Consider the following 25,018-nt stretch of genomic DNA (forward strand, 5'->3'; position numbering starts at 1 on the left):
ACCAGTTCTTAAAATAGGTTTCTTTTCCTCCCAAATATTTTCATGTAGGATCGGTGTGCTGTTATATCCCCCTCACGCCTCCTGCACCCGGGAAAATCCAGCCGTTTCCTTTTCCACCGTTTGGAGCCAACACGGCATCTTGGATAAGTCACTTCATCTCGTGGAGGCCATGCCAATGACAGCTGCCGTTGGTTGAAATAAGGGGGGGCGGGGGTGACGCGTGGGTCTCTGACACCAGCATCTCCTGCCTGCTGCTCGGCCCACGTGTCCCACCTTTTGAAAAGTCTGTGTTGGGCCACGACCCAGGGCCGAGGGAGCAATAATTCTCCACCGGCACGCTGCCTGCCGCGCCGGCCATAGCTCACACTCCCCGCCTCCCTCCTCTCTGGGATTTAGAGCCCTACTCATCATCTGGCTGAAGTGTCAAGGATTTCCTTTCCTGCAGGAAATTAACTTGCATTTTACACTTTACACCCATAGAAATTTAATCATCCGCCATCCCCAGTCTGTCCTGCGTGACAGAGAGATGGCTGCTGGCCCCACTCCTCTGAAATACGGCCTTCCCTGTCAATCCGGGGGGACCGGGAGCGGGGGGGCCTTGGGCATCCGCAGAAAGCAGGTCCTTCTAAATACATTTCTGAGTACAAGCCTGAGGATTTGTTCCCATAGGAGGAAACTTAGAGGTGGCAGGCAGGATGAGGGGAAAGGAAGGCTGGGACACGTGTGCTAGAGGGCCACAGGGCAGCCCCAACTGTCCCCCCAGGTGTCCCTCCCTCTTCACCTCGGGAGACAGGGGGATGAGGGCTGTGACTGCACCCCGCTCCATTAGCTGGTGCAAACTCCCAGCCACGCTCTGCTGTGTGACTCCAAGTGAGTCTTTGCTAGCACTGTTGCCTCTCCCAGCCTCTCCTTGATTGCATATTCTTGCTCTGGCATTGCCTCGCCTAAGAGGGACTGTCTCCCTCAAGTGCCCCAAGTCCCATCCCCCTCTCTTCCACATACCCTAAGTGTGACCCTATCACAGCCCAGATCACACTGTGGGATGGTCCCGGCTTACAAGTCCTGTCTCCTCCTGCTGGCCCGTTAGTCGTCCGAAGACAGAACCAAGGTTTGCCTTCATCCCGGTGTTTGGAGGGCAGAGGCCTAAGTCCTGTACAGGGGAGAAGGATTTGAGCTAAGACTTGTCGTGTTCACATGAGTTGAGCTCAGGGCCATAGGCTCTGAACTCATAAACTCACCTGGATGCAAACACCCTGGGGACATGGTAATAGGCATTATCTCCAGTTTTTTTTTAATTAAAAAATTTTTAATGTTTGTTTATTTTTGAGAGGGAGAGAGAGACAGGGTGCAAGCAAGGAAGGAGCAGAGACAGAGAGGAAGACACAGAATCCAAAGCAGGCTCCAGGCTCTGAGCCATCAGCACAGAGCCCGATGCAGGGCTCCAACCCACAAACCGTGAGATCGTGACCTGAGCCGAAGCCAGACGCTTAACCGACTGAGCCACCCCGGCGCCCCTCCCCAGGGCCGTTCTTTATCAGAGCAGAACGTTAGGGCAACAACTGTAAGATCTGAAGCAGACATTTAGACCCCTCCCTGAAGGCCAGCGGCTCGCACTGTGGACCTAGCAGTGGGAGCTGAGGCTCACTCATCCAGGGTCAAACAGGGTCAAGCATGGAGGCCCCAAGCACCTAGCAGGTGGCCCCCTTGTGATGCAGCCCGAGCTCACTATTGTCATTTGCCCTGAAAGCAGACAAGGTCTCAAGGCATCTTTCACCCCTACTGCCCCACCCGCCCAGATGCCCAGCATTACTCTTCACCTAAGGGAAGTGTCCCCTCAATGTGGAGGGTCATACACATTCCCACATTCAGCATCTTTGCCTGGAATGGCTTGCCCTTACCCATCGCTCTACCTGTCCTCAAGGCCTAGGTAAGGAGAGAGGGAGAGAAAATGAAGCAGAGGTAGACTTCATTGCTCACCTGTCAGTGCCAGGTTCCTCACAAGGCACTTTACACCTGTGCCCTGGGGCCATTTGCATGCCCATCCACCCACCTGCGGGGGACCTTGAATCTGATCCACCGGTGACCGGTGCTGTCCAGAACAAGTAGGGTGCCAGCTACACATGTCTCATACTTTCTGGCGCTCATGGTTTAAAAAGAAAAAAACCGAACTGGTAAAATTAGTTTCTGGAATATATTTGATTTAACTGAGTGTGTCCAAAACGTGGTCATTTCAACGTGCAACAATCACCATTAACAGTTGTTAACGAGACACTTTACAGTTTTGATAGTAAGTCCCTGGGATCGGATGTGTCTCCTGCACCTTGAGCTCGTCTCTGCGTGGGCCGGCCACACCTGGCCAGCGGCCACGGCACTGAACAGTGCAGTTCTCCTGGGTTAACAACACCAGAGTCCCACTTTCCTCCCCTGTGAGAGAAGCTAATGATAGCACCCATGTCACAGGGCTGCTTACAGGGGTGATGGGAGAGAGTTTCGCAGATGTTAGCTTCTGGGGTTGTGTGTGTGTGGGGGGCACACATGCAGGTGTGTGTCAGCCTTGCCCTTGTCAGGTGAACTACGTTTAAAATGCCATTTCCCCCGGCTCAACAGACCCGTATGCCGTGTGCCCGGCACTGTTCTGCGTGTTGGGGTCACAGCGGTGAGCCAGACGGACGCACTCCCCACCGCTGAGCAGGGCAGGACACCACGTGTTTGTAAACCTACAGACCTGCTCGCTTCCCTCCTCCCTGCACAGACGTGCTGTGAACTCCCGGGAGGTTCCAGGCTTTGAAAGGGGGGAGGGATTCCAGGAGGACCGGAGAGGCTCCCGGTCTGCTTTTTCTGACTGTAATGTGGAGGCAGGTGCACTAGGTGGCGGTATTGGGCCACATTAGGCTTTCAGCACTAGTGGCTCTTCCCGCCAGACCCCCAGATCTTCGCTCTTCCAGAGCTCAGACTTTCCAGGATCCCCAAGAGTATCTGAGATTTCAGGCCCCGATATTCCAGCATCTATGTCTCCCCGGACCCCACGTCCCTAAATTCTGGACACCCCCGACCCCCTGACATCCCAGGCACTAGATCCCCAAATTTCAAACCACCCCAGGGCCCAGACCCTTAAGACTCTCACCCTCAGACAGCCCAGGGGTCCATAACTTCCACACCCCACCCCAGACACAAATCCTCAGACCAGATCTTCCAGACCCCCAGCACCTCCAGCATTCTCAACCCCCAATCCTCAGACCGCCTTCCGTGCCTCCCAGACCCTCCTCGCTTCCCAGATCCTCAGAAACCTAGACTCTGAAAACCCCTACACACTGTCCGCTGTCTTCAGACCTTTCCGGACTCTGCAGACTCCAGTTTCTTGAGAACTATCAGACGCCCCAGATCTCTCCTTATCTCCCAGACTCACAGACCTCTAGACCTCCACACTCCTACAAACAGCCACAGACCCCCAGTCTTCAACCCTCCCCAAGCCCATCAGATCCCCCGGGTTCCCACACCAAGAGCCGGGTACCCTGACTGCCACTTCCCACCAGAGGCTCTCTGGGAGAGCTTTCTGCTGGGCCAGGGGGTGCTGATCGTCCCCTACCCTGGAACATGATGCCTCCCCCTGCACTTGGTGAGGACCAGCGCACCTAGGCATGAATGCCACAGCTGGAAGGATCCCAGCTTGCAGAGATGAGCAAATCGAGCCTGGAAGGAGGGAAGACACTTGCTCAAGGTCCCCAGCATGTAGATGGGACCCAGACCCCCAATTCCTGGCTCATGCAGTGACTGGCACAGAGTAAGTGCTCAGCAAATGCTGGCCATTGTGATTACTATTATCCACTCAGCTTAACCACCCTTGTCCCGGCCCCAGCCTGGAGTGACCTTTCCAAGGCCCAGTGTGGGACCATTCTATCTTCCCAGGACTGAACAAGCACACCACCTCCTAATTTAGCAACATCTGCAAATTTAATTAACAAGCTGTTTATCTTCCTGGCCCAGCGATTAATAAAGGTGTCAGGCAGAACAAGGCTCCATGCAGCTCGCTGCAGTGCCCTGAAAATGCCCCTCCTTCCACAAGAGGAGCCTGGCCATTTATCAGAGGGATGGGGCGGGAGGTACTTACAAAGATCAGAGAAGGGGAGAAGAGAGAGAGAAGGAGAGAGGCAAAGCTGGGAGCTCCACAGCGTCACCCCCCAGACACCTGGTCCTTGTTCGGTGGTTAAGTGATCGGGCACCGAACACCTGCCGTGTGCCCAGCACTGGGTTGTGTGGACACTCAACGAACAGCACCCGGATGGTCATCCCACCAGACTCGTGAGCAGCTGGGGGAAAATGCAGTGTGCAGACTGAAGTCATCTTTTCCAACATTGGCCTTAATCAGACAAATGGCTCCCCGGCCAGGGCCCACCGTGCCCCCATTCCGGGGAGAATGAGCAGTTAGCTGGTGGGTGTGCTGCCTTCTGGAGCTGTGGGAGCCTTTCAGTGAGGAGTCAAGAAAGCCACCGCCTTTGTGCTTGGTGGTGTCTTGTCGATTCGTGCAAGTTGGAGCTTTGCGGCCATAATCACTCCCTGCCACCCCCCCCCCCTTCCCCGAAATAGCTCCGGGTGAATAGCTCCAGGGCAGTTACAGTCAGCACTGTTTATGATCAGAGCTAGGACAGCATTTGACCATTTGGTCTCCTAGACATGCAAAAGTGGAAACAGGCCCAACCAGCCCAGCACGTGCCTTTTCCAGGTGAGGAGACTGAGGCACAAAGAGGTGAAAGTGACTTGTGTCAGTGAAAAGCACAGCCGCGATTAGATACCTCCCTAGATTCTCTCTATCGAATGGAACTGCATCCCTCAGCCTCATTATACCACCCTACCTGCACCCTGCCCCCCTCCAACCTGGGAATAACCTTCTAACCCTGCCCTCCTCATCCAGACACACATACACCCTGTGGGAACTCACAAGTGTGCCCAAACAGCTGAGAGACCTTGGGATGGACACACGTACATGTAAGCACATGCACACACTCAGGCTGATTAAAAGAGAAACCCCAAAGCGTCCACCACCCACCTTGTTCTGCAGATGTTTTCCTCTTCACTGTCTCTTCCGCCCCCCACCAGACTCTCCCTTCTCCAAATTCTCAGCTAATGGCTTTGCTTCTCATTACACTGAGAAGAGAGCAATTGGAGGGAGACAACCTCTCCACCACCAAAGGTCAACTGGCCGGGCAGAGCCTCCACTTTGACTACTATTAAAGCAGCTGCACTATCTGTGCCCCCATCTAAGACCCTCCCTCTGGACCCCTACCACCAGGTCTGCTGCTCTCCTGGCTTTCTTGTCTCCTTTGCTTGTCCTCCTTATCTCCCAGCCTTGAAGGAGTTCTTAGGGCTCAGTCTGGATGCATCTCTTTTCTCCCCTCAAGTGCACTTGTCATGTCTGCCCAGTCAGTGTCTTTTCATGTGGTCCATGAACCGAAGGCTCCCAAACTTATGTCTCCTGAGCTGGCATCTCCTTGAACTAGAGATTAGTAAATATCCATCTTTATGTGATTCCTCCTCTTGGATGTTCATATAAGTCCCTCAAATTTAATAGGGTCTCAAAACAAACTTTCACTGTCCCTGGCCCTAGCCAACCAGCTGTCCCCCACCCCTGTCTGCCGCAGTGACCAGTGCCTTCCTGCTTTGGCCACCTTTACACAGGTACCATTGGACAACACCTGGCCTCTGGTCTACATGGGGCAAGGGGTTGGCAAAAAGGCTCAGCACCCAAGCCTGAACCCCCTGGAAATGTGGGGGAGGTTAATACCCATCAGGCCACCTTGTCTGGTGGGGGCAGAAGCGGCTGGCTGGATCGTCCCTCCTGCATCCCCAGGCGCTGGTTCTGAGATGCATCTTGAGATGCTCTTCTGGGCGTCTCAGACTCAAGCACCGGTCACTGGGGGGTGGCCAGCTTGATAATTCATTGGCTGATAATTGATAATATTGATAATTCTGCTCTTGGCTCTCCCTACCTTCCAGCTCCCTGCACCAGCTGTTGTCTCGGGACCTGCTCTCAGGGGAACCAAGGCTAAGACCCCAGAGGAAGGGCTGCTCGGGGACCCCTTCAAGAAAGAGCCCCACCCACGTGTGAGCAGTGGGTTTACCCAACAGTCTGCAGCCGTTGGCTCTGTCAGCTTTTGAGCTGTGACTGCAGCAATGACTGAGCTAAAATCAAGAGTCGGGCGCTCAACCGACTGGGTCACCCAGGCGCCCCGACACACCCTAACATGCTTACTGGGCATCCTTCAGCTGTGCGCAGGGAGGCGGAGGCCAGATTCTGAGCAGTTGGGGTGGGGAGGGGGAGGAGGGCAATGGGCAGGGCTGCCCAGGCAGGGCCACAGAGGGAGGCTCCACACCTGTGCTGACCAGGAGGCAGAGCAGAGCATGTGCACAAACTGTGTCTGGACCATGCTTGGGGGCGCAGGGTTGCTCTTCTTGTCTTCTAGAAGAACAGACACTTATAGTGGGACCTGCCCGATCGGCAGGGGTAGACTTGCCCTTTGTCCAAGTGTCTGCAGGTGCCTGTCTGCTTCTCCAGGGCCTGTCTCTGGATAGAGAGAGCCCCTGGACCTCCCAATTCAATATGATTTTACTAAATGCCAGGCTGGTGGCAGCAGGCGTGGGGCATGGTGGGAGGGAAGAGCTTCCGTGCCAAGGAGCCCGCAGTTCTGGGGGTTGGCGACAAATACATGAACAGAGGTGCTTTGCCAAACTCAAGACAGGTGTCATATCCAGAGACCACAAAGGCAAAAGGAGGAGATCTGAGAGGGCTTCCCTGAGCAGGTGACGCTTGCCCTAAGTCCTGAGGATGAGCAAGGGTGGGGGAAGCAGGAACACTAGAGGGGGGCGCAGCATGCCAAGGTAGTGCTGGAGTGGGCACGGGGAGGCCAGACTGGAGGCAGAGTTTCGGCTTGGTGGCGGGCAGGAGGGGTCACTGAGGTCACTGGAAAGGCTGGAAGTCGGGAAATGTTCAGATTTGTGTCTGGGAGGTTGGCACTGGCCGCTTTTGCAGAACGAAGAGGGTTTAACTGGGCAGGAAGGCAGGCAGGCGGGAGACAAGTTGGGAAACCCAGATCCAGGCAAAGACAGATGGAAAGGAGAGGGGGACCTGCGGGAGGGGGCTGGGGCGGGGGGTTGTTCGTCTCTGCTGGCTTGGGTTTCTCCACACACAGGCGGGTAGGAGACTTCTCTCCTCCTTGTTGCTAATGGAGGAAGAAGGGTGGGGAGGAAGCAAGACCCAGCACCTCTCAGCGTTCGAATTCACCGCTATCTTTTTTGGTTAGAAATTGATGGCGGGAAGTGGCTGGGAGAAGTAAGATTTAGCCTTCCAAGCAGGCAGCAAGGAAGGAAGGGACCAGAAGCGCTTCCACCAGCTCATTTGCATTTCAAACAGCCAGTTTGTTTTATCTCCTAATTAGCATACTCACCCTGTGCTGAAAACGAGTCCATTAAAGGAGACTCTGCTCCAGGCCTAGCTCCTCCTTTAAATATTTTTAAAGTGCATGATTAATATACTTGCCCAGCTCTGCCTGGGACTGTGTTGGGGGTCAGGGGGCAGGTAAATGAAAGAAAATGGCTGCACTGGGCGCTGACTGGCTGATTAATCACGGCCTCTTTTCTATAAATCACGGCAGATGGCAGGAGCCGGCTGCAGGCCCTCGTGGGGAATGAGGTGCTGCGGACAGGATTGGAATAGGGGTCGGAGGAGTCCCTGGAAAGAAGGCCCTGTTTGTGTCCCTGCAGACCTTGAGCCCCACCCCCTCCGTGCTCCCGAGGGAGCATTTCCAAGTTCAAGGGAAGCTGTGCCTGCTGGGAAAACGGGAAATCTCTTCCTCTCGGATTTTTCGGGGTATAATAATGACAGCATCAATTTTAGGAATACCTGACATTGGGGTAGGAGGGGTGGGGGCAGTGCAGTATTTATACATAGATTGTCCCAGATTCCTCCAACAACCCCATTTTTCAGATAGGAATGTGAGGCTCGGCGAGGTCAAGGATCACTCCTAGTGGTGCTGTCCCAGGCCAGTCTCACCCCCAAAGCCAGCTGGTCGACCCACCTCCCTTCTGCCCTTTCGAGGCAGGGGTGGGGGAGGGGCCCGATCCAACCCATCCGTCCCTTGTCCGGAAGTGTAGGTCCTGGGCATTGCCTCCGGTGTCCACTCCCCCAGGATGCTGGCCCTGCCCGGTCAGCCTCCCTCTACGCTCCCACATCCGGCTCAGATGTCCCTCCCCGGGGGCCCTTCCAGAGACAAGCTCTCCTCAGGTCCACATGCACTCTTGTCCACACTTCCCCAAGTTGTATTGAGTGGTGTTTTACTTGTCTCTTGACTTGTCCTTCTTCCCAGGGATGACAGGTTCCCTCAAGACGACAGGACCTGTACCCACGGCCCCCGTGCAGCCCCAGGGGTGAGGCACAGTGTCAGGTTCTGCGGTGACACGGCAGATTTGTATCCGGTCTCCTTAGCTCAGCTGGCACTTGGGTTTCCAGAATTCCCTTCCCTGCAGACCTCCGATTGGAGTTTGCAGGCGATGGGAAGGTGACCTTCTGACCCTCGGAAGGCAGCGTGGGACACAAGGTGCCCGCTCTGGCACTCGTGGGTGTGGCTGATCTGCAGGGGACGGACTCGGTGCTGGGACAAGCCAGACCCTCCCCGAACCTTCTTGACTCCTGGGTAGAGTGTGTGGTTAGCTCCACGAAGAAGGCACCGGCTTCCCTGGCAGGTTAGCTCAGCCTCAGAGATGCAGGCACAGAGGCGGGGACACATGGGCTTGGGGTCAGGTCTTCCCCCTCGGGTGGTTCCGGCTCAGCCTGTCCGGTTCGGTGTGTGCTTGCTCCCCCCCCCCTCCCCCCGGCTCAAGCCATCTTCCCTATTTTCCCTTCCCTGGGCCTGTCCTGCTTCCAGATCCAAGCCCCAGGCACAGCAGCCATAGTCTCCAGCCTGCTTCCACAGCTGCACAAGAAGGTGGCAGTCCACATCGGCAGAGAAAGGAAACAGCAAACCCTGAGGTGCTGGGGTCAGATGAGCGTGGTGCTTGCAGAAGAAGGCCCGGCTGGCTGAAGCAGAACGAGCAAGGGGACACCGGTAGAAGGGGACTCCAGAGAGACAGGCGGGGCTAGGTCACATCAGCCTTGCCAGGGGAAGGATGCCAGAAGAGACCCAGTGAGGCACATTTTGGAGAGCTCCCTCTAGCTGTCGTGTGCACCATGGTCTGGAAGGGGACAGGAGAGCAGGCAGAGGGACCAGAAAGGTCAGCACAGCCATCTGGGCCAGAGGCAGTGGCTGGGACTTGGAGACGGGCTGAGAGGAACTGCAAGCGGCCCTGATGTGACGGAAGGAGGGCGATGCCCAGACAGCTCCAGCGTGTGGCTTGGTGTCTGGGTGGGTGGTGATTCCACAGACGGAGATGGGGATCTGAAGGGGTGGGAGAGAGATGAGGGGGCGGAATAACAAAGTCATGTTAGGGTCCAGATGCCAATTTGACATCCACCTGCGGGGCCGGGAGGACTGAAGGGAAGGCATCATCCGCTCATATGATGGATGGTATTTAAAGCCCCCAGGATGGAAAGAAGTCGGGAGGCTGAGCCTTGGGGTCCCCAACATTTAGGGGTCAAGGAGGTGGGAGCAACCAGCAAAGGAGATCCAAAGGGAATAGCCAGCAAGGCAGGGGGAAATCAAGAAAGCCAGTGTGTAGAGGTTTGCTATTTATCTAATGGCAAATACTCTGGAATCACGTAAGAGTAAATAGCAATTGGAGCGCCTGGGTGGCTCTATCAGTTGAGCGACCGACTTCGGCTCAATTCGTGATCTCACGGTTTGTGAGTTCAGTCCCTGCATCGGACTCTGTGCTGACAGCTCAGAGCCTGGAGCCTGCTTTGGATTCTGTGTCTCCCTCTCTGCTTCTCCCCCACTCATGCTCTCTCTCTGTCTCTCTCTGTCTCTCAAAAATAAGTAAACACTAAAAAAAAAAAAAAAAGAGTAAGTAGCAATTGTTTAGAAACCTGGGTGGGGGGGTTCCCACCACTTCCTAAATGATGCAAGAGGCTCACTGTGCCTGGACTATTTGTACAACAATGTGGTCTATGCAGAGCCCCCACTTGTCTCTCTCCAGGGAGGCCGGAATTTGAGGTTGTGCCAGGCGGAGGTGCCTCCATCGACTGCCCCAGTGAAACCCTGGCACTGAGATTCTAAGGAGCTTCCCTGGTGGAAAGGATTTCAAATACGTTGTCATAACTCGTTGCAGGGGAGTTAAGCATGTCCTGTGTGGCTCCCCTGGGAGAGGCTCTAGGAAGCTTGTCTGGTTTCCTCTGGACTTTACTCCATGCACCTTCTCCTTTTGTTGATTTGCTCTGTACCCTCTTGCTGTTAAAAAAAATATCTTAGCCATAAGTATGCTAAGTTCTACTATTAAATCATCTAGCCTGAGGAGGGTGGTCTTGGGAACCCCAGCACAAATGGGTTAAGAATAATATACTATTATAATTTAAAAAAGAAAATCTTTGACCTGGGACTGACTTTCTTCAGTCATGGATTGCCTTTTTTTTCTTTTAAAAAAACCCCATTTTTTAACGTTTATTATTTATTTTTGAGAGAGAAAGAGAGACAGAGTGCACGCAGGGGAAGGGCAGAGAGAGAGGGAGACACAGAACCCGAAGCAGGCTCCAGGCTCCGAGCTGTCAGCACAGAGCCCGATGTGGGGCTCGAACCCACGAACTGTGAGATCATGACCTGAACTGAAGTTGGACGCTCAACCAACTGAGCCACCCAGGCGCCTCATCCATTGCCTTTTCTAAAGCCCAAGACAGAAATTTATTTTTTCAGGCGCTGCTTCTTGACCACCCCCCCCCCCACCAGAATATTGCCCATGGTCTCTTGTCCACTCCCGATGCTTCCCATCCTGCCAAGTGCAGATCAGCCACCCTCCTCCAGGAAGCCCGCCCTGAATGCTCCCCTCTCCCTCCCTTGGCTTCAGGACTCTGCTTCACCCGTGGCTGCCCAGTTAAATCTCAGAACTTCTGAAGTTGCACAATCCAGGCTGCTGGTGTCCTGACTCTCCAGCCATCTGGCTCCGGCAAGGCCCTTCTCAGAGCTCTTCCCCTTCAGGCTGGGGTGAGGGTCAAGGGACACGGCAGCGGGGTCCACTCTGGACGGGTCCACTGTGACCAGGGATAGGCAGCTTTCCTGCCAGGCCTTGTTTTTCTCATCTATGAGGTGCAGAGGATGGGTGAGCCACTGGAAGTGAGTGGAGGGTTTTGCAGCCTCTGGGATGCAATTCAGAGCGAGGGCAGGGAAGCCCAGAGACATGCCACCCGGACCCCCCTGCCCCTGACCCCGCTGCAGGCCATCCCTGCTCCACACGACAACCCTGCCTGCTCTCTCTCGCCAGGGGGCGCTGGTGGGCTAGTTGCTGGACCCCTGTCCCCACCCCTCCTGGTTCTGTAGGACCCTGCCCTTGCAACTAACAATCATTCTCTCAGGATCCAATTTCAAACAGGCTTCGGAAAAACCGCTTTGAGTTCACTGCGGCTTTGACTTTGGCTTTCAGAACCACATTGGGAATTCAGGAAGGTTCCAGGGCTAACCTTGAACCCCAGCAGAGCCAGAACAGAAAGAGCACTTTGGGTGAAAGATTTAGGGACAAATCCGGCTGCTCTCGGGACTGGGGGTGCTTGGCATGAGGTGAGGGCACCTTCACCCCTCTTTCCTTCTTGCTCTGGAGGATGGCATATCTTGGGGAAGGGTGGAGCCAGGACCCCCCACCCCCCCACCTCAAGTCTGCAGCAGAACCTTCCCTCAGAATTTCCCACACGGTGACAGATTCTTCTTTGAGGTGAGAAGTCAGAACCTGAGGCCGAGTTTCCCATTCTGCCAACCCAGGACCCCCAGGCAGGTGATGCTGGGGGTCAGCTCCTGGCTGGCCCTGGACAGCAAAACAGTCTTGACCGGGCCCGGGAGGACTGAGGCCAGCAGGGAACACAGCCCTTCCTGGGAGAGATGCTACTTTCACGGACTTTGTCATCAGACCCAAGCCCACCCACCCCTGAAGGGGCCTGGCCTCAAGGCTCAGCGAGAGGAGGGGGCCCCGTCCCCCCAGGAACCCACCATTTCCCCAAGGACTGCAGTGATTTGCATCCTCAGCAGACACCTCAGCAGAAGGAGAGGTGGAGTATCTGGAATGGGTGGGGGTGAGGTGGAGGAGGTTGCTGGAAAGAGAAGGAAACAGGGTTGAATGTTTCAGGGCACTGATGTCCCCGAGAGAGGGATGGGTAGCAGAGAAGAAAGGGGGCTTGCACGGTTTGAAACCAGAGTTTAGACTCGATGTGATAAAAATAGGGAGCCATAGCAGCTTCTTGAGTGAGGGAGTGGCAGGGTGGGGGGAGGGAGATTGGGGCGGGGCAATGAAGGAGATCGGTGACTGATGTAAGTCTGCACACATCCGTGACAGATCTTTAACCCACAGAACCCCCTGGTTCCAGTTCATTTACTAAATTAACCTTAGGAACTGCCATCAAAAATCACATTTTCAAGTGACGTGAGAAAACGCCCGTAGTGTAGCGCTGAGTGAAAAACTGAGACGCCGTCGAGCATGTACATTATCATCCTGATTTTGTAAGAAAATCCCACGTGTCTGCATTGGTTGGGGCACAACTGCTTGGATTGCTTTATGATGAAGACTTATTTATGGTGTTGTTTTTTCATTTTCCCTTTCTTTGCCAGAATATCTTCCTTCACCTCCTGGGGGGATTTCGGGCTTAGCCTCCCTGTCCCTGGGATAGGAGGAACTAGTTTCTGATTACGAGTGATTTAGTCTCTGGATTTCAGGGCCCTCCAAGTCCATCAGGAGGGGACAGGGTAGAGCATGGGGCAGGGAGAAGCAGGTGGCTGGGAGGGGCTTCTCTCAAACAAGGGGGAGATTCTGGACCTGGGCTGGATGGGGGGGGCACCCAGAGGCCCCAGGGAAGGCCCCAGACATCAGGGAGGGCCCTCCAGTGGTCACATCCGGGGGCCTCTAAGGAATGTTCCACAGGCGCCGGTTTCCAAACACAGCAAGATCCCCATATCCAGGAGATGTCCGTGCAGAAGCAGAGCCCCGGTCTCTCTCCTGGGTTCCTTATGCGCACAAACATAAGTGACAGGTGACTCAGGGGCCTTCAACAGCACTCTCCACTCACCACACCCTAGTGCTGGGTGAGATCCAGAACTAGGGCACCATCCAGGGGTTGGGGGAAGCTTAGAACCCACACTGAGCTGAGTGACAGCCCAAAGTGCCAAGCCGTTTCCTGCAGACTCAAGGTGGTGGCCGGAGGGGGTCTCTCCATCGCACAAACTGAAAAAAGAAAAGCAGAAAAGGAAAGGATAAAGGAAAGAGTCTGGAGGGAATATACCAACTCTACCCAGCACTCTCTCTGCAGGTGGGGTTAGAGTGGTTTTGCTTTTCCTCTTAACAGTGAGCTGCGGTTTTCTAATTTTCTACAATGAGCAGATGTGAATTTTAAAATTAGGAGGAAAAAAAATGCAATCAGGAAACCAGTCCTGGGGAGACCAGGCTTAAGGGGACAAGGACAGAGTGGTGTCACTGGAGGCACGGGGCTCCTGGAGTAGCTTCCGCACTGGCCCTGAGGGAGAGAGACCCGAGACACCTGTGTGGCATGTGCACACCCCTCACCCCTTCCTGGCCAGCTGCCGCCCCTCCCCCTGCTGTCACTCACTCCTAGAAGCCAGATGGTGCCACCACCATGTTCCCAATTAGAGGTGCCTCATTACTGGCCAGCTAGTGCCCACCAGTCCACCCCAGCCCCCATTTGTCAAAGTGTGGTTAGGGCTCAGGGTTTCTTCTAAGACAATAAGAGCATCATACTGGGTGAGATCCAGTATCCCTGTATCCTGGTTACAGGATTCATCCCAATCTTTTTCTTTTTCAACCCTGAAAGTTATAAGCCATCAAGCCCTAAGAATTTGCCTTCAAAATCTCTCTCCCCCTCCGATATATCTCCCCGTCTCCCCATTCTATGCATTTCCCTTTTTCTCACTCCCTTGTGTCCATTGCAGTGGCCGTCTTGCTGTTTTCCTATCTGTCCGCTGCTCAGGTCAGGCCACCGGAGACACAAATACTGAGATTGTGCTTCTCTATTCAAAATGACTTCAGTGACACTTCCCTTCCCTTCCACCAAAGCTTAGAGGATAAAACCCGAGGCCCTTTTCCTGCAGCTCGAAGCTCTCTGGGATCAGTGCTGGGGGTAGTAGGATACACAGCCCGCATGTTACTACTCCCTGCCGTTGCTCTCACGGCAGGCATTGCTAATCGATCACAGCACTCTCCCTCTGCTAATCCAGGAGGTAGCTTTGGAGTAATCTTCAGGACACGATGTCCCAGAATTCCAAACTACAACTGGTCCAAGTGGGCCATCTCCAGTCCAATCCTCGCCCAAATGTCCGTGCTTATCTCCCTCCTGCCACCCCATTCTCCTGTCCAGCCGCATGGATGCATTGACATGCCCACACTGGGATGATCAGAGAAGGTGTAAAAGTGGGACTGGCGACACAGGTGTGGGAAGTTGAGAGGTAACCCAAGGCTAGTGCATACGCCAGGACTCACAACAGGAGGGCTGTTACACCCTCCGACTAAAGAGGCAAAAAACCCCAAAGAGGGAGAGTTGCACTGAATCGTAGCCTGAAGCAAGCCCCAATGAAGGGAGCCAGCGGGGGATAAACACCTGGCCTCCTCCTTCTGCCTCTCTCGCATCACATGCCTGGGCTCGCCATTGCCCGAAGCCAAATAAAGCTGGATGGTGAGAGAGCCCACTGAGGTTGACCCCGTAGGACAGAGCAAGGCTAAGGGTGGATTAGGGAGACATGGGAACATTCTAGCCCCCCTGAGGGTTCCCTGCTCAACCCCACAGAGAAGTTCTTGTGAAAAGACCCTCAATGTGCTGCTTATTCTCACACTACCCTGCTTTTGTTCAGAAAAACTGATACGTGACAAGAAAATGACAGTAAAGTAGGACCAGGGCCACCCTGCATACAGGTATTGAGAACAGAGAGGATGGATGTTAATGGGTGCACGTATCAGGGAAGGCTTCTTGTAGGAGGCGGGGGTAGAGCAGGGTTTTCAAAGGAAGGTAATGGTCTTGTTCCATAGCTGTTTAAGTCTTCATTCAGGACAGAAGTTCCTTTTCTTTGGATGGGCTGGACTGGGCTGGGTGACACCTTGTTTGGATAGAGGTCCAGCCACATGGAGAAGAGAGAAGGGATTTCGCAGACCTCACTGTGGCTCCCACATGCACTCCCCGGGGGATGTGTGAGGGTAGCACGAGGCCAGGACTACCTTCTTCCTGCACTGCTGAGGGAAAATGGCCCCCGAGAATGGCATGGCCGGCCTTCCTCATTATCAGGGTGGAAATTCCAAACAGCCTCCCCACATCACGGCCCTGATAATCATAATAAATTGTAGCATTTCAGAGCCCAAAGCCCAGAGGTGGCTGGGGCACATTAACAGGAACCTCAGCTTGCAGCAATACGCCGCCACAAAATAAAAGTGTGGCCTGAAACCTCTCTGCACCAGCCAGAGGCGCCCCGGCTTATTTCCGGTCCTTACCTAAGCCAACCTCATTAGTCTCACCCGAATATGTTCCCCTAATGATGCTCCAGCAGAGGTAGGGGCACACGTCCTTATGGTCTGGGCAGCCGGGCCTCCTAATAAAAAGTAATAATAATAATTAACAACAACCTATTAGACTCCTTTCTCCCCGCTCCCCACCCCCCACCCCCCATCCTGGCACGGGTCCAGGAGCACTGGGCCCCTGCAGCGTCACCCGAGATTTATTCCGGACACGCCGCCCTGGCAAATGGCTCCGGTCCTCTCGCTCCCCGCCCACGGACGAACATCTGCTGGTGGTTCCTGGGAGTTCAAGGGCTTTGGTGGGGTGGCTTGGAGGCTTTGCTACCACCTCTGCTCCGGAAAGCCCCGGGCAAGCCCCGCTCTGTGCCTTTGGGTCCGTGTTCTTCGCCCAGGAATACCTTTCCTTGTCGCCCGCCCATTCCCTCTGCCAGGCCCTCTCAGCCACCCCCCAAACATAGCTCTGGCTGCCCTCCTCTAGGCGCCTTTCCTAATAACCTCTGGTGGCAGTCACAAGCCGCCGCCTTGGGCTCCCTCTGATAGCCTCCTGGATGGACATCCCATTGTCCTCTTGTGTGTCTCTCTCTGAGGCCAAGGGCACAGTGCCGGGTACCATGTTGCCTTATGAGTCTGTTGCATGAATCCATGTGATGCATAAGATGCTCAGAGGAGAATTTCGGAAATAGAACGTTAGCATCTTCATATCTTCCATGTGGCTAAATGTTAAATTCAGCACCCAGAATTGTTAGCCTCAAGGGTGGTCACTGATGCCCCCCCCTTCCTAAAGACATGAGCTATACGTGGCCGTTACCTACAGCAAAGACACGGCCCGAGGCTTAGTGGCACCATGTTGCCGGCCACAGCGCCAAGGGCAGTGCCGGGGTGGAAGGCTGATGATACTCCCGGGGCACAGCACGGGTGAGGGCAGAACAGCCGGGCTTTGTGTAGATTTTCTGTGTCTGCATGGTCTTTGAAGGTCATCTGCAGGCCTGTCTGACCACAGGAGGTTGGGGGGGGGGGGCGGGCGCGGTGAGGATGAGGGCTCTCACTTCTCAGTTGAAGAGGGGAAGGGTTGAGTTTTCCTTCCTCCTGCCCGAGAGGAGGTGGGGAAGAATCTGATGAGGGGGTGCTCTGTCCGCGTGCAGGCAACCAGGAATGAAGGCGAAGGGGCCTTCGAAAGCCTGACTGGGTGGTTGGTCTCATTGGGTGCCAGGGGCCAGGCTGGTCCCAAGTAAACAGAGGGCCCTCCCCCTTGGAATGCAGGAACGAGAAGAATCCTCACCATCTCTGTCCTCCACAGGCTCATGCGTCCAGGGCTGGATGCCTAGGATGCTTGTTCACGCTGTCTCATCTCCGCCTAAGGGTCAGGAGAGGCATGCGGGTGCGTGGACACGCCCACAGCACGCACACACGTGGGGCAAAAACTCAGGCACCAAAAATATTTTTAAATACTCAACATTATTACGTGGCAAAGCACCTGTCCTCTCAGAAGACGACAAGAAGTCCATCATTCATTGTTCCCGGGGGCATTTTCGGAGCGGAGGGGGGCGCTGATGCAACAGCAGGGGAACTGCTCACTGTCTTGGCCTTTGGATCCTCCAGGGAGGAAAGCGAGCCGGACTTTATTTTTTTTTTTTAATTTTTTTTTTTTTAACGTTTATTTATTTTTGAGACAGAGAGAGACAGAACATGAATGGGGGAGGAGCAGAGAGAGAGGGAGACACAGAATCGGAAGCAGGCTCCAGGCTCCGGGCCATCAGCCCAGAGCCCGACGCGGGGCTCGAACTCACGGACCGTGAGATCGTGACCTGAGGTGAAGTCGGACGCTTAACCGACTGAGCCACCCAGGCGCCACGATCTGGACTTTAAACAAACACACACATCCGAGGATAATTGCAGACTGGGACAAGTGCGACGAAGGAGAATGTCCCTGTTCTGGGACAGTTTGGAAGGGGTCTGGCTTTGTCTGGGTCAGGGAGGGAGTTCCCGACAAAGCGACAGTCTAGAAGATGTGGAGGGTTACCCGGGTGGGGGGCAGTGGGAGTGGGAAGTGAGGGTCCAGGAAAAGGGAGCATTCTGGGCCAAGGCCCTGGGGCCAGCTGGAGCCTGATGGAAAGAAGGCCAGGTTCGTGGGAAGCAGGGAGGCAGCGGAGCCTGACAGGATGTTGTAGGATGTTGGTCGTTACTATACGTACAAGGGAAGCGTGATGGGATTTGCTGGCGGCGGGGTAGAGAACCACAGGAGGGCAAGGGCAGATTCAGAGGGCGTGAGAAGGCTCTCTCACCTCAGTCCTGGTAGGAGGTGAGGGGATTAAGTTAAGAAATTTGCCAGCAGTGGCGGTGGGTTGGCTAGGGAGGTTCTAGAGAAGGCATAGTCGAGGATGCCCTCTGACCGACTGACTTACAAAAAAGGGTGGAGGCGAAGCCCAGACCGGCCCAGGTTTGAGGATGATGTTGACCGAATCATCTCCAGGCAGAGGGGTGGGGGCTGTGGTATCACTCAGAGCGTCCCTGGGCTTGAAGCTGGGAGCTGAGTCAAGGCCAGAGGGGCCGATAGGTGGAGAGAGTGGGGAGGTCCAGGGCTCTGCCACACACACGCCCCCAGGCCCTCACTCCACCTCTCTCTCCAGCACCTTCCCGCCTCCCACTGACTTCCAGGTGGAGAGGAGCAGATCCCAAATCAGAGCTACGAACAGGCAATCCTGTTTTTAAAACACTCCTGTGAAAGACGATTGTTTTTTAGCTGAAGTATGAGGGATATTCCAAACAAGTAGCAAACTCTGAACATGGACACAAATTGGAAACTTGAAAGGGGAATGAGCACCAGACCCCAAATGATTGGCGTGAAGGGGACGATAACCTCCATGAACGTAATGTCATTGGGCTGTCCTGCAGTCTGCGAGCAGATGGCCCCCGTCTGAGGCTCCCCCAAGCCCCGGGGCCACCCAGAGCTTGTGCATTACCTCCCGGGCAGTCCTCAGAGTGTGGTCCGGGCACCAGCAGCACCTGGGAGCGTATTAGAAATGGTACTTCTGGAGGCGCCTGGGTGGCTCAGTCAGTTAAGCATCCAGATCATGATCTCGTGATCTCACGATCCGTGAGTTCGAGGCCCACGTCCAGGCTCTGTGCTGACAGCTCGGAGCCTGGAGCCTGCTTCAGATTCTGTGTCTCCCTCTGTCCCTCCCCCGTTCACTCTCTGTCTCTCTTAAAAACAAACATTAAAACAAATTTTAAAAAGAAAAAAGAAATGGTACTTCTGGAGGTGCCCGGGTGGCTCAGCTGGTTAAGCAGAAGGAAGAAGGAAGGAAGGATGTACAGAGGAAAAGTCATGCTTACAAGCAGTTACTTCCCAATCCCCCCTCCCTGCCCCAAACCCTGCAGCCACAAGTCAATACTTGCCATCTCCGTACATTTGCTCATTCTGGATATCTTATGTAAATGGAATTATACAGTGCGTGGCCTTGTGTGTCTGGCTTCTTTCACGTGGCATCGTGGTTTCCGGGGTTCGCCTATGTTGCAACATGCATCAGAGCTAGATTCCTTGGTATATGGTTGAATAATATTCCGAGGAATGCACAGACCACACGGGTCTGTGTTTTCACCAGCCCCCAGGCGATTCTGAAGCGTACTCACTTTGGAGAAGCACCACCCAGCAGTACTGGGGACCGAGTCCCCTGGGGGGGTGGCCCATTGTCCCCCCAGCGTGCTTCCCCAGGCCCCCTGGATCTGCACACTGCAGACCCCACTCCAGGCTGTAGTGCCACTGCTCTGGCTTTGAAGCCTGACTCTGTCACTAACCAGCTCCAGGGGAACTGGCAAGGGCTCTGCCCTCTCCAAGCCTCAGTTTCCCCACCCATAACGGGCTATGGTGAGGGGTGAGTAGGGATCACCCAGAACCAGGCTCAGTCAGGACAAAGTCTTATTCAACGGGCCCCTGTGAGATTGCCATTTGTGTAGCTTGAATGACATTGAATATACCTGGGGGAAAACCTGTGTGGGTTAAGGATCTGGCATTTTATTCTGAATTCAACAGAGGCCATTGGAGGCTTAAGGCGAGTGAATGAGAAGAGCAATGTACTTTATGAAAAGATCCCTTGGATGATAGGTCAGGGATGCCGTTTTCCTTTCCTTGGGGGTCACTGACAGCCCTCATCCCCACAGGGTCATTGGACCTCCCAAGAGATGTATGAGTCAGGGGATGACCCAGCTGAGACTTCATGGGACCCTGTTCTCATTGAACTGGCCACCAACTCTGGGAAGTGGGTAGAAGACAAGACAGATGAGAAGAAAGGGATCCGAGACAGATTCCAATCCATCTGCTTGTTAACACCATGCATTCCCCTAGGCCGTGATGTCGGAAGATAGTAGGCAGTATCTCTGGTCAAGCCTCCCAGTGTCTAGAGTCTTCCCAGCCTGACACTCCAGTCCTCTGGGTCACGGTGGAGCCGGGCAGGGACCCGGAAACACATCAGAGGAAGATCTGGAGCCAGGGATCCCCTGAGATCCTTCCATAACAGTGCCTTCAACACTGTGTGAGCACCATCTGGGAGACATTCTAGCTGCGTGACCTTGGCCAAGTCACTTAACCTTTCTGAGTCCCTACTCCTCACCTGTAAAGACAGAATAATCATAACCCCTTCAGGGCCATGGGAGAATCGGACGTAACACCTTGGTTACTGCGCCAAAAGCCCAGCCATGCAGGTCACTCCGTCCTGACCACTCGTAGGCTTCCCAGGCTGACGCTTGTCGCTGCGCTGCGCTCCCTTAGCTCAGTTTCCTCACACACGAGGATATAAAGGTCTGGGCTGGAGGAGACCAAGCCCACACTCCCGACAGGCAGCCCTTTTGCCCCAGCAGCCCGGGTGAAGGGCAGGCACTGATTTGAAGGGGAAATTGTCCTGCTCGCTGTCCTCGGAACCTCGAGGAAGCCAGTGACACAACCGAGTGTGGACATTAATGCAATCGAAGGGTAATTCAATCACTTTATAGAAGTTGATCTGTCCTTTTTATTACAATTACTGTCGGCTGGGGTGTTTCGTTCCATCATGGAAAATAAACATCATTTATCATACTTGTAAAGATTAGCCCCCGACAGCTACAGCTCTTGCTTTGCATAAATGTGTATTAATGTCGGCCCTGCCCGCCGTGTGGGGAGAAGTCTATATTTCACAAGACTGATTAGGCCCCGTCACCACTGCTTTAAGTAATGTCTTATCATGACTGATACACCCCGACTGCAAAACAGCAGCCGGGGCGGGGGATGTGGGGGCTGCTCCAGGCAATTTATGGTGGCACCGAACGAAAAGCAGGCCCAGGAAGGTGGGCGTCTGTTTCCTCCAGGCTCTAGCTCATCCCTGACACTGGGGACTGCCTTGGCTGCCCTTGTCCTGAGGCTCCTGCCCAAGAAGCAAGGGCTGACCACAGGGACGTCAGGGCCAGGTTGACCAGGGCCTACTGTCCACTGTGGAGTGCCCAGCCTTTGAGTGTCTTCCTCTGAGACCCCCCACCAAGGCTCTCTCGCTCCTTTCCTCCAGTTGGGGGAGATTGGTCCTCCAGGCCCCTCTCTGTCATGACCCCCTTTGCATGGATTCCCCGAAGCCTCCTTTGCTTCCTTTCCGGGGCCCAAGCTGAGGTCCTGGCCGCCCCTGGCCACCACTGTTGATGGCCAGATTGGTCTCCAGCCCAGGCTTCTCTCCTGGACTCGGGCTGGCATCCATGACCTCCCACCCAGATGTCCTACCGTGGCACTAATCTCCTACTTTGTTCGTCTTCCCATCCGCCATCCACATCGTGGCCAGCGTGGCCCATAAACAGAAATGTGATCACAGCACTCTGAGGGCTCCACATTGCCCATGGGACATTACCCAAGCTCCCCCAAATCAGGCTCTCATGCTCTCCTCCTACAGCCAGACCTTCCTGCCCCAGCCACGCCAAGAGGGCCACGCTCCCTCTGAAAGACCTGTCTTGTGTCTTCCCAGCTTCTGGTGGTTGCCAGTAAGCTTTGATGTTCCTTGGCTTAGAGTCTCATCCTTCCCATCTCTGACTTTACCTTGGCACTCTCCCTGCATGTCTAACTTTACATGGTCACTTTCATGTGATGCTTGTCGTATTAGATATGGACCCACCCTCCCCCCCGCCCTCATGTGTCTTCATCTTAACTAATTACGTCGGCAATGACCCTATTTCCAAATAAGGCTACATTTGGAGATACTGGGGGGTTGTGGAATCCAACATACATTTTCAGCACGGTGGTGGTGGGGGGGGGGGTCACTCTATAACCTGCAACAGTACAACGGTCTCCACTAAGCATTCACTAAGCAAGCGCGAAAGTCAAATGGGCATAGGTCTTGGCAATCTTTACTACGAAGAGTTTGCCACGGGGATACAAGTGCACCTGTGGGGATGTGATTTTCAAGTAATTGCTGCTCCTTGGGAAGAAAGGACAATTCACTGTGCTGGAATCACTGAAGCCCAGATGCAGGGTCAGGTGCATGTCAGGCAAGGCAGCCAAAGCCACAGAGTATCGACAGCAGAGAACGAGACGGTGCCGACAGAGCAGCAGGACGCCTTGGTCACAGGTGGCGGGACACCCGCGGATGGCAGCGCCCAACCTTTCTGCGGTTTTTCCATCTTGATGAAAAAAATTGTCATGTTTTCCATTTCTGCAGATCCAATTTAACTGTGACTCGTGTTTCACAATTTTATGTGGCTGATTTTATGTACTTTTTAAGTTTCTTTATTTAGTGAGAGAGAGAGGGGAGTGAATGGGAAAGAGGGGCAGAGAAAGGGGGAGAGAGAATCCCAAGCAGGCTCTTTGCTCTCAGGGCAGGGTTTGATGCGGGGCTCGATCTCACGAACGGTGAGACCATGACCTGAGCTGAAACCAAGACTCAGACGCTTAACTGACTGAGCCACTCGGGTGCCCCTGATTTTATGTACTTTCGACATCATGTTTCAGACATAACCTTTGACCTTGCAACTCTACTGTGTTGAATGTAGCTTTAAAAAAACAAAACAAAACCAAACAAAACAAAACACAAAAAATCCTGTTGTTTTAGCCAGCCAGTTTGAAGTTGTCTGGGCTCCTTGACCCCTGTATTCTGGCGTTCCAGAATTCTGAAGAGCTGGGATGTAAATAAAACCATTGCATAAAACGAAGGCAGGTGTCCGCTGGGCCAGCTGTGCAGAGCAACGGCGATTGAGGGCGGGAACTGCTACTTCCAGGACAAATCATTGGGATCATGGCAACTTCTATTTTACAGATGCCCAGGCGGTCATTCTGATTTAGAATGACCTGTTCCAGCTGTTCTGTGGCTCCTTGCTGAAATAGTTAGAGTTTAGTGCAGGGAACAGAAACCATGCTAGGTGGTTTAAGCAGAAAGGGATTTAATACAGGGAAATAAAGATTCACAAAGTCCTTTGAAGGGGTAGAGGAGGTTCCAGCCTGGGTCCCCAGGGATGCCTACCACACCACAGAACAGGAAGTTATTCCAGAAACACACTGTCCTGGCTGCGATCCGGGGACCAGAAAGCTGGGGTTGGGAGGGTAGCACTACCCCTACTGCCTAAGCACTGGTCATGGAGACAGCTGCCCTGGGACCCGTGAAGCTGGTGGCTGGGCTTTGGAATGCTGAATCCGGCCACTGCTACCGTCGTCTCTCAACACAGTGAAGCTGGAGGCTGGACCCTGGTCTTTCTTGTGCCAGAAGAGAAAGCCCAAAGCTTTAGGAAGATGGCCTCCACTTTTCTTTTGTGTGTGTGTTTTTTTAATGTTTATTATTTATTTTTGAGAGAGAGAGAGAGAGAGACAGAGCATGAGTGGGGGAACAGGTGGGGCAGAGCGAGAGGGAGACACAGAATCCGAAGCAGGCTCCAGGCTCCGAGCTGTCAGCACAGAGCCCGATGCGGAGCTCCAACCCACAGACTGCGACATCATGACTTGAGCCGACGTCAGACACTTAACCCACTGAGCCACTCAGGGGCCCCTGAAAGAGCCTATTTTCAAATCCAGGACTCCAATTGCAAGGGAATCTGAGAAATGTAGTTTAAGCTTTCAATCCATTCAGTAAGAGAAGACACTTTCAAGGAGGAAGACATAGATGCTGAGGTCCATGGCTGCACCCTATGCATTGGAACCCCGTTTTCATGGGCTAGAAAAATCCATTTGCTCGACAGAGAGGAGCAGAAAATGCACATACTCCAAGGAGGAGGAAAGTAAAACTAAGACTTCCTCAGACTTACATGTAAATGGAAATCAGTGCTCCTTTCCCTAACCTGAGCAAGGCTGTAACTGCACGCAAGGGAAAGAAGAACGTCTTAGGGCTGCCTGTCCAATGGAACTTCTTGTAATGATGGAAATTCTCCTATCAGTTCTGTGTAATGCAGTGGCCACTAGCCCAGTGTGGCTATCACGCCTTTGACACGTGGTTAGTGTGACTGGGTAGCTGAGTTTTGACTTTTCATTCATTTAGAATGAAATGTACATGGCCATGGGGGGAGTGGCTACCATATTGGACAGTGCACTCCTAGAAGGGCCCAGAAAGGTCAAGCTCAGGACCCTGACTTCTTCACTCTGTTGGAGGTTGGATCCAGTTGGGTCTGGATAAGCCCAGAGGTAGAAAACAGCAAAGAAGGTAGAAAACACTGAAGAGGGGGTGACATTCTTGAGGCTCGGGGTCACAGGAAGGGTCTCTCCTTCTGGAGTGGCTGGGGTGTTGGAACTAAAAGAGAAGGAAGAGACAGGAGGGGAAGCAGAAGCCAAGGAAGTAGTTCATCTGGGCTTTCCACACAAGTAGGCAGATCCTCAGTCTGAAGAAGATACAGGGGTCCAGAAGCCTGGAATGCCAGGAGAAGAAACCAAACAAGAGGGAGTGGTGTGGCTTACTGGGAGCAGAGTCCATCCAGGCAAACCACAGCTGGGCTTGTAAGAAGCCAACCCCAGTGACCCTATCCGGCCCGCATAGAAGACAGGACAATATTGAGCTGGCAACCAAGAGTGTTTCCCATTGCTGCTGTAACAAATTACCATAAACCAGGCACCTTGCACAGCACACATTTGTTATTTACATTTCTGTAGGTGAGGTATCCAGCTGGGATCTCACGGGGCTGACATCAAACTCATGGGGCTGAAATCAAAGTGTAGGCAGGGCTGCATTCCTCCTGGAGGCTTCAGGGGAGAATCGGTTTCCTTGATTTTTCCAGCCTCTTATGGCTGCCTGTGTCTGTGGTCCCTTCTTCCCCCGCAAAGTCCCCCAGGGTGACCTCTGCTTCAATCATCCTATCTCCTATTCTGACTGGCCCTCCTGCTTCCCTCTTACAGGAACCCTAGTGGCCGCATCTGGCCCACCCAGGTAACCCAGGATGATCTCTGGGTCTCAAAAAGCTTAACTTA

The sequence above is a fragment of the Panthera leo genome, chromosome C1 (assembly GCF_018350215.1).
Source record: "Panthera leo isolate Ple1 chromosome C1, P.leo_Ple1_pat1.1, whole genome shotgun sequence".
Taxonomy (NCBI): Eukaryota; Metazoa; Chordata; class Mammalia; order Carnivora; family Felidae; genus Panthera; species Panthera leo.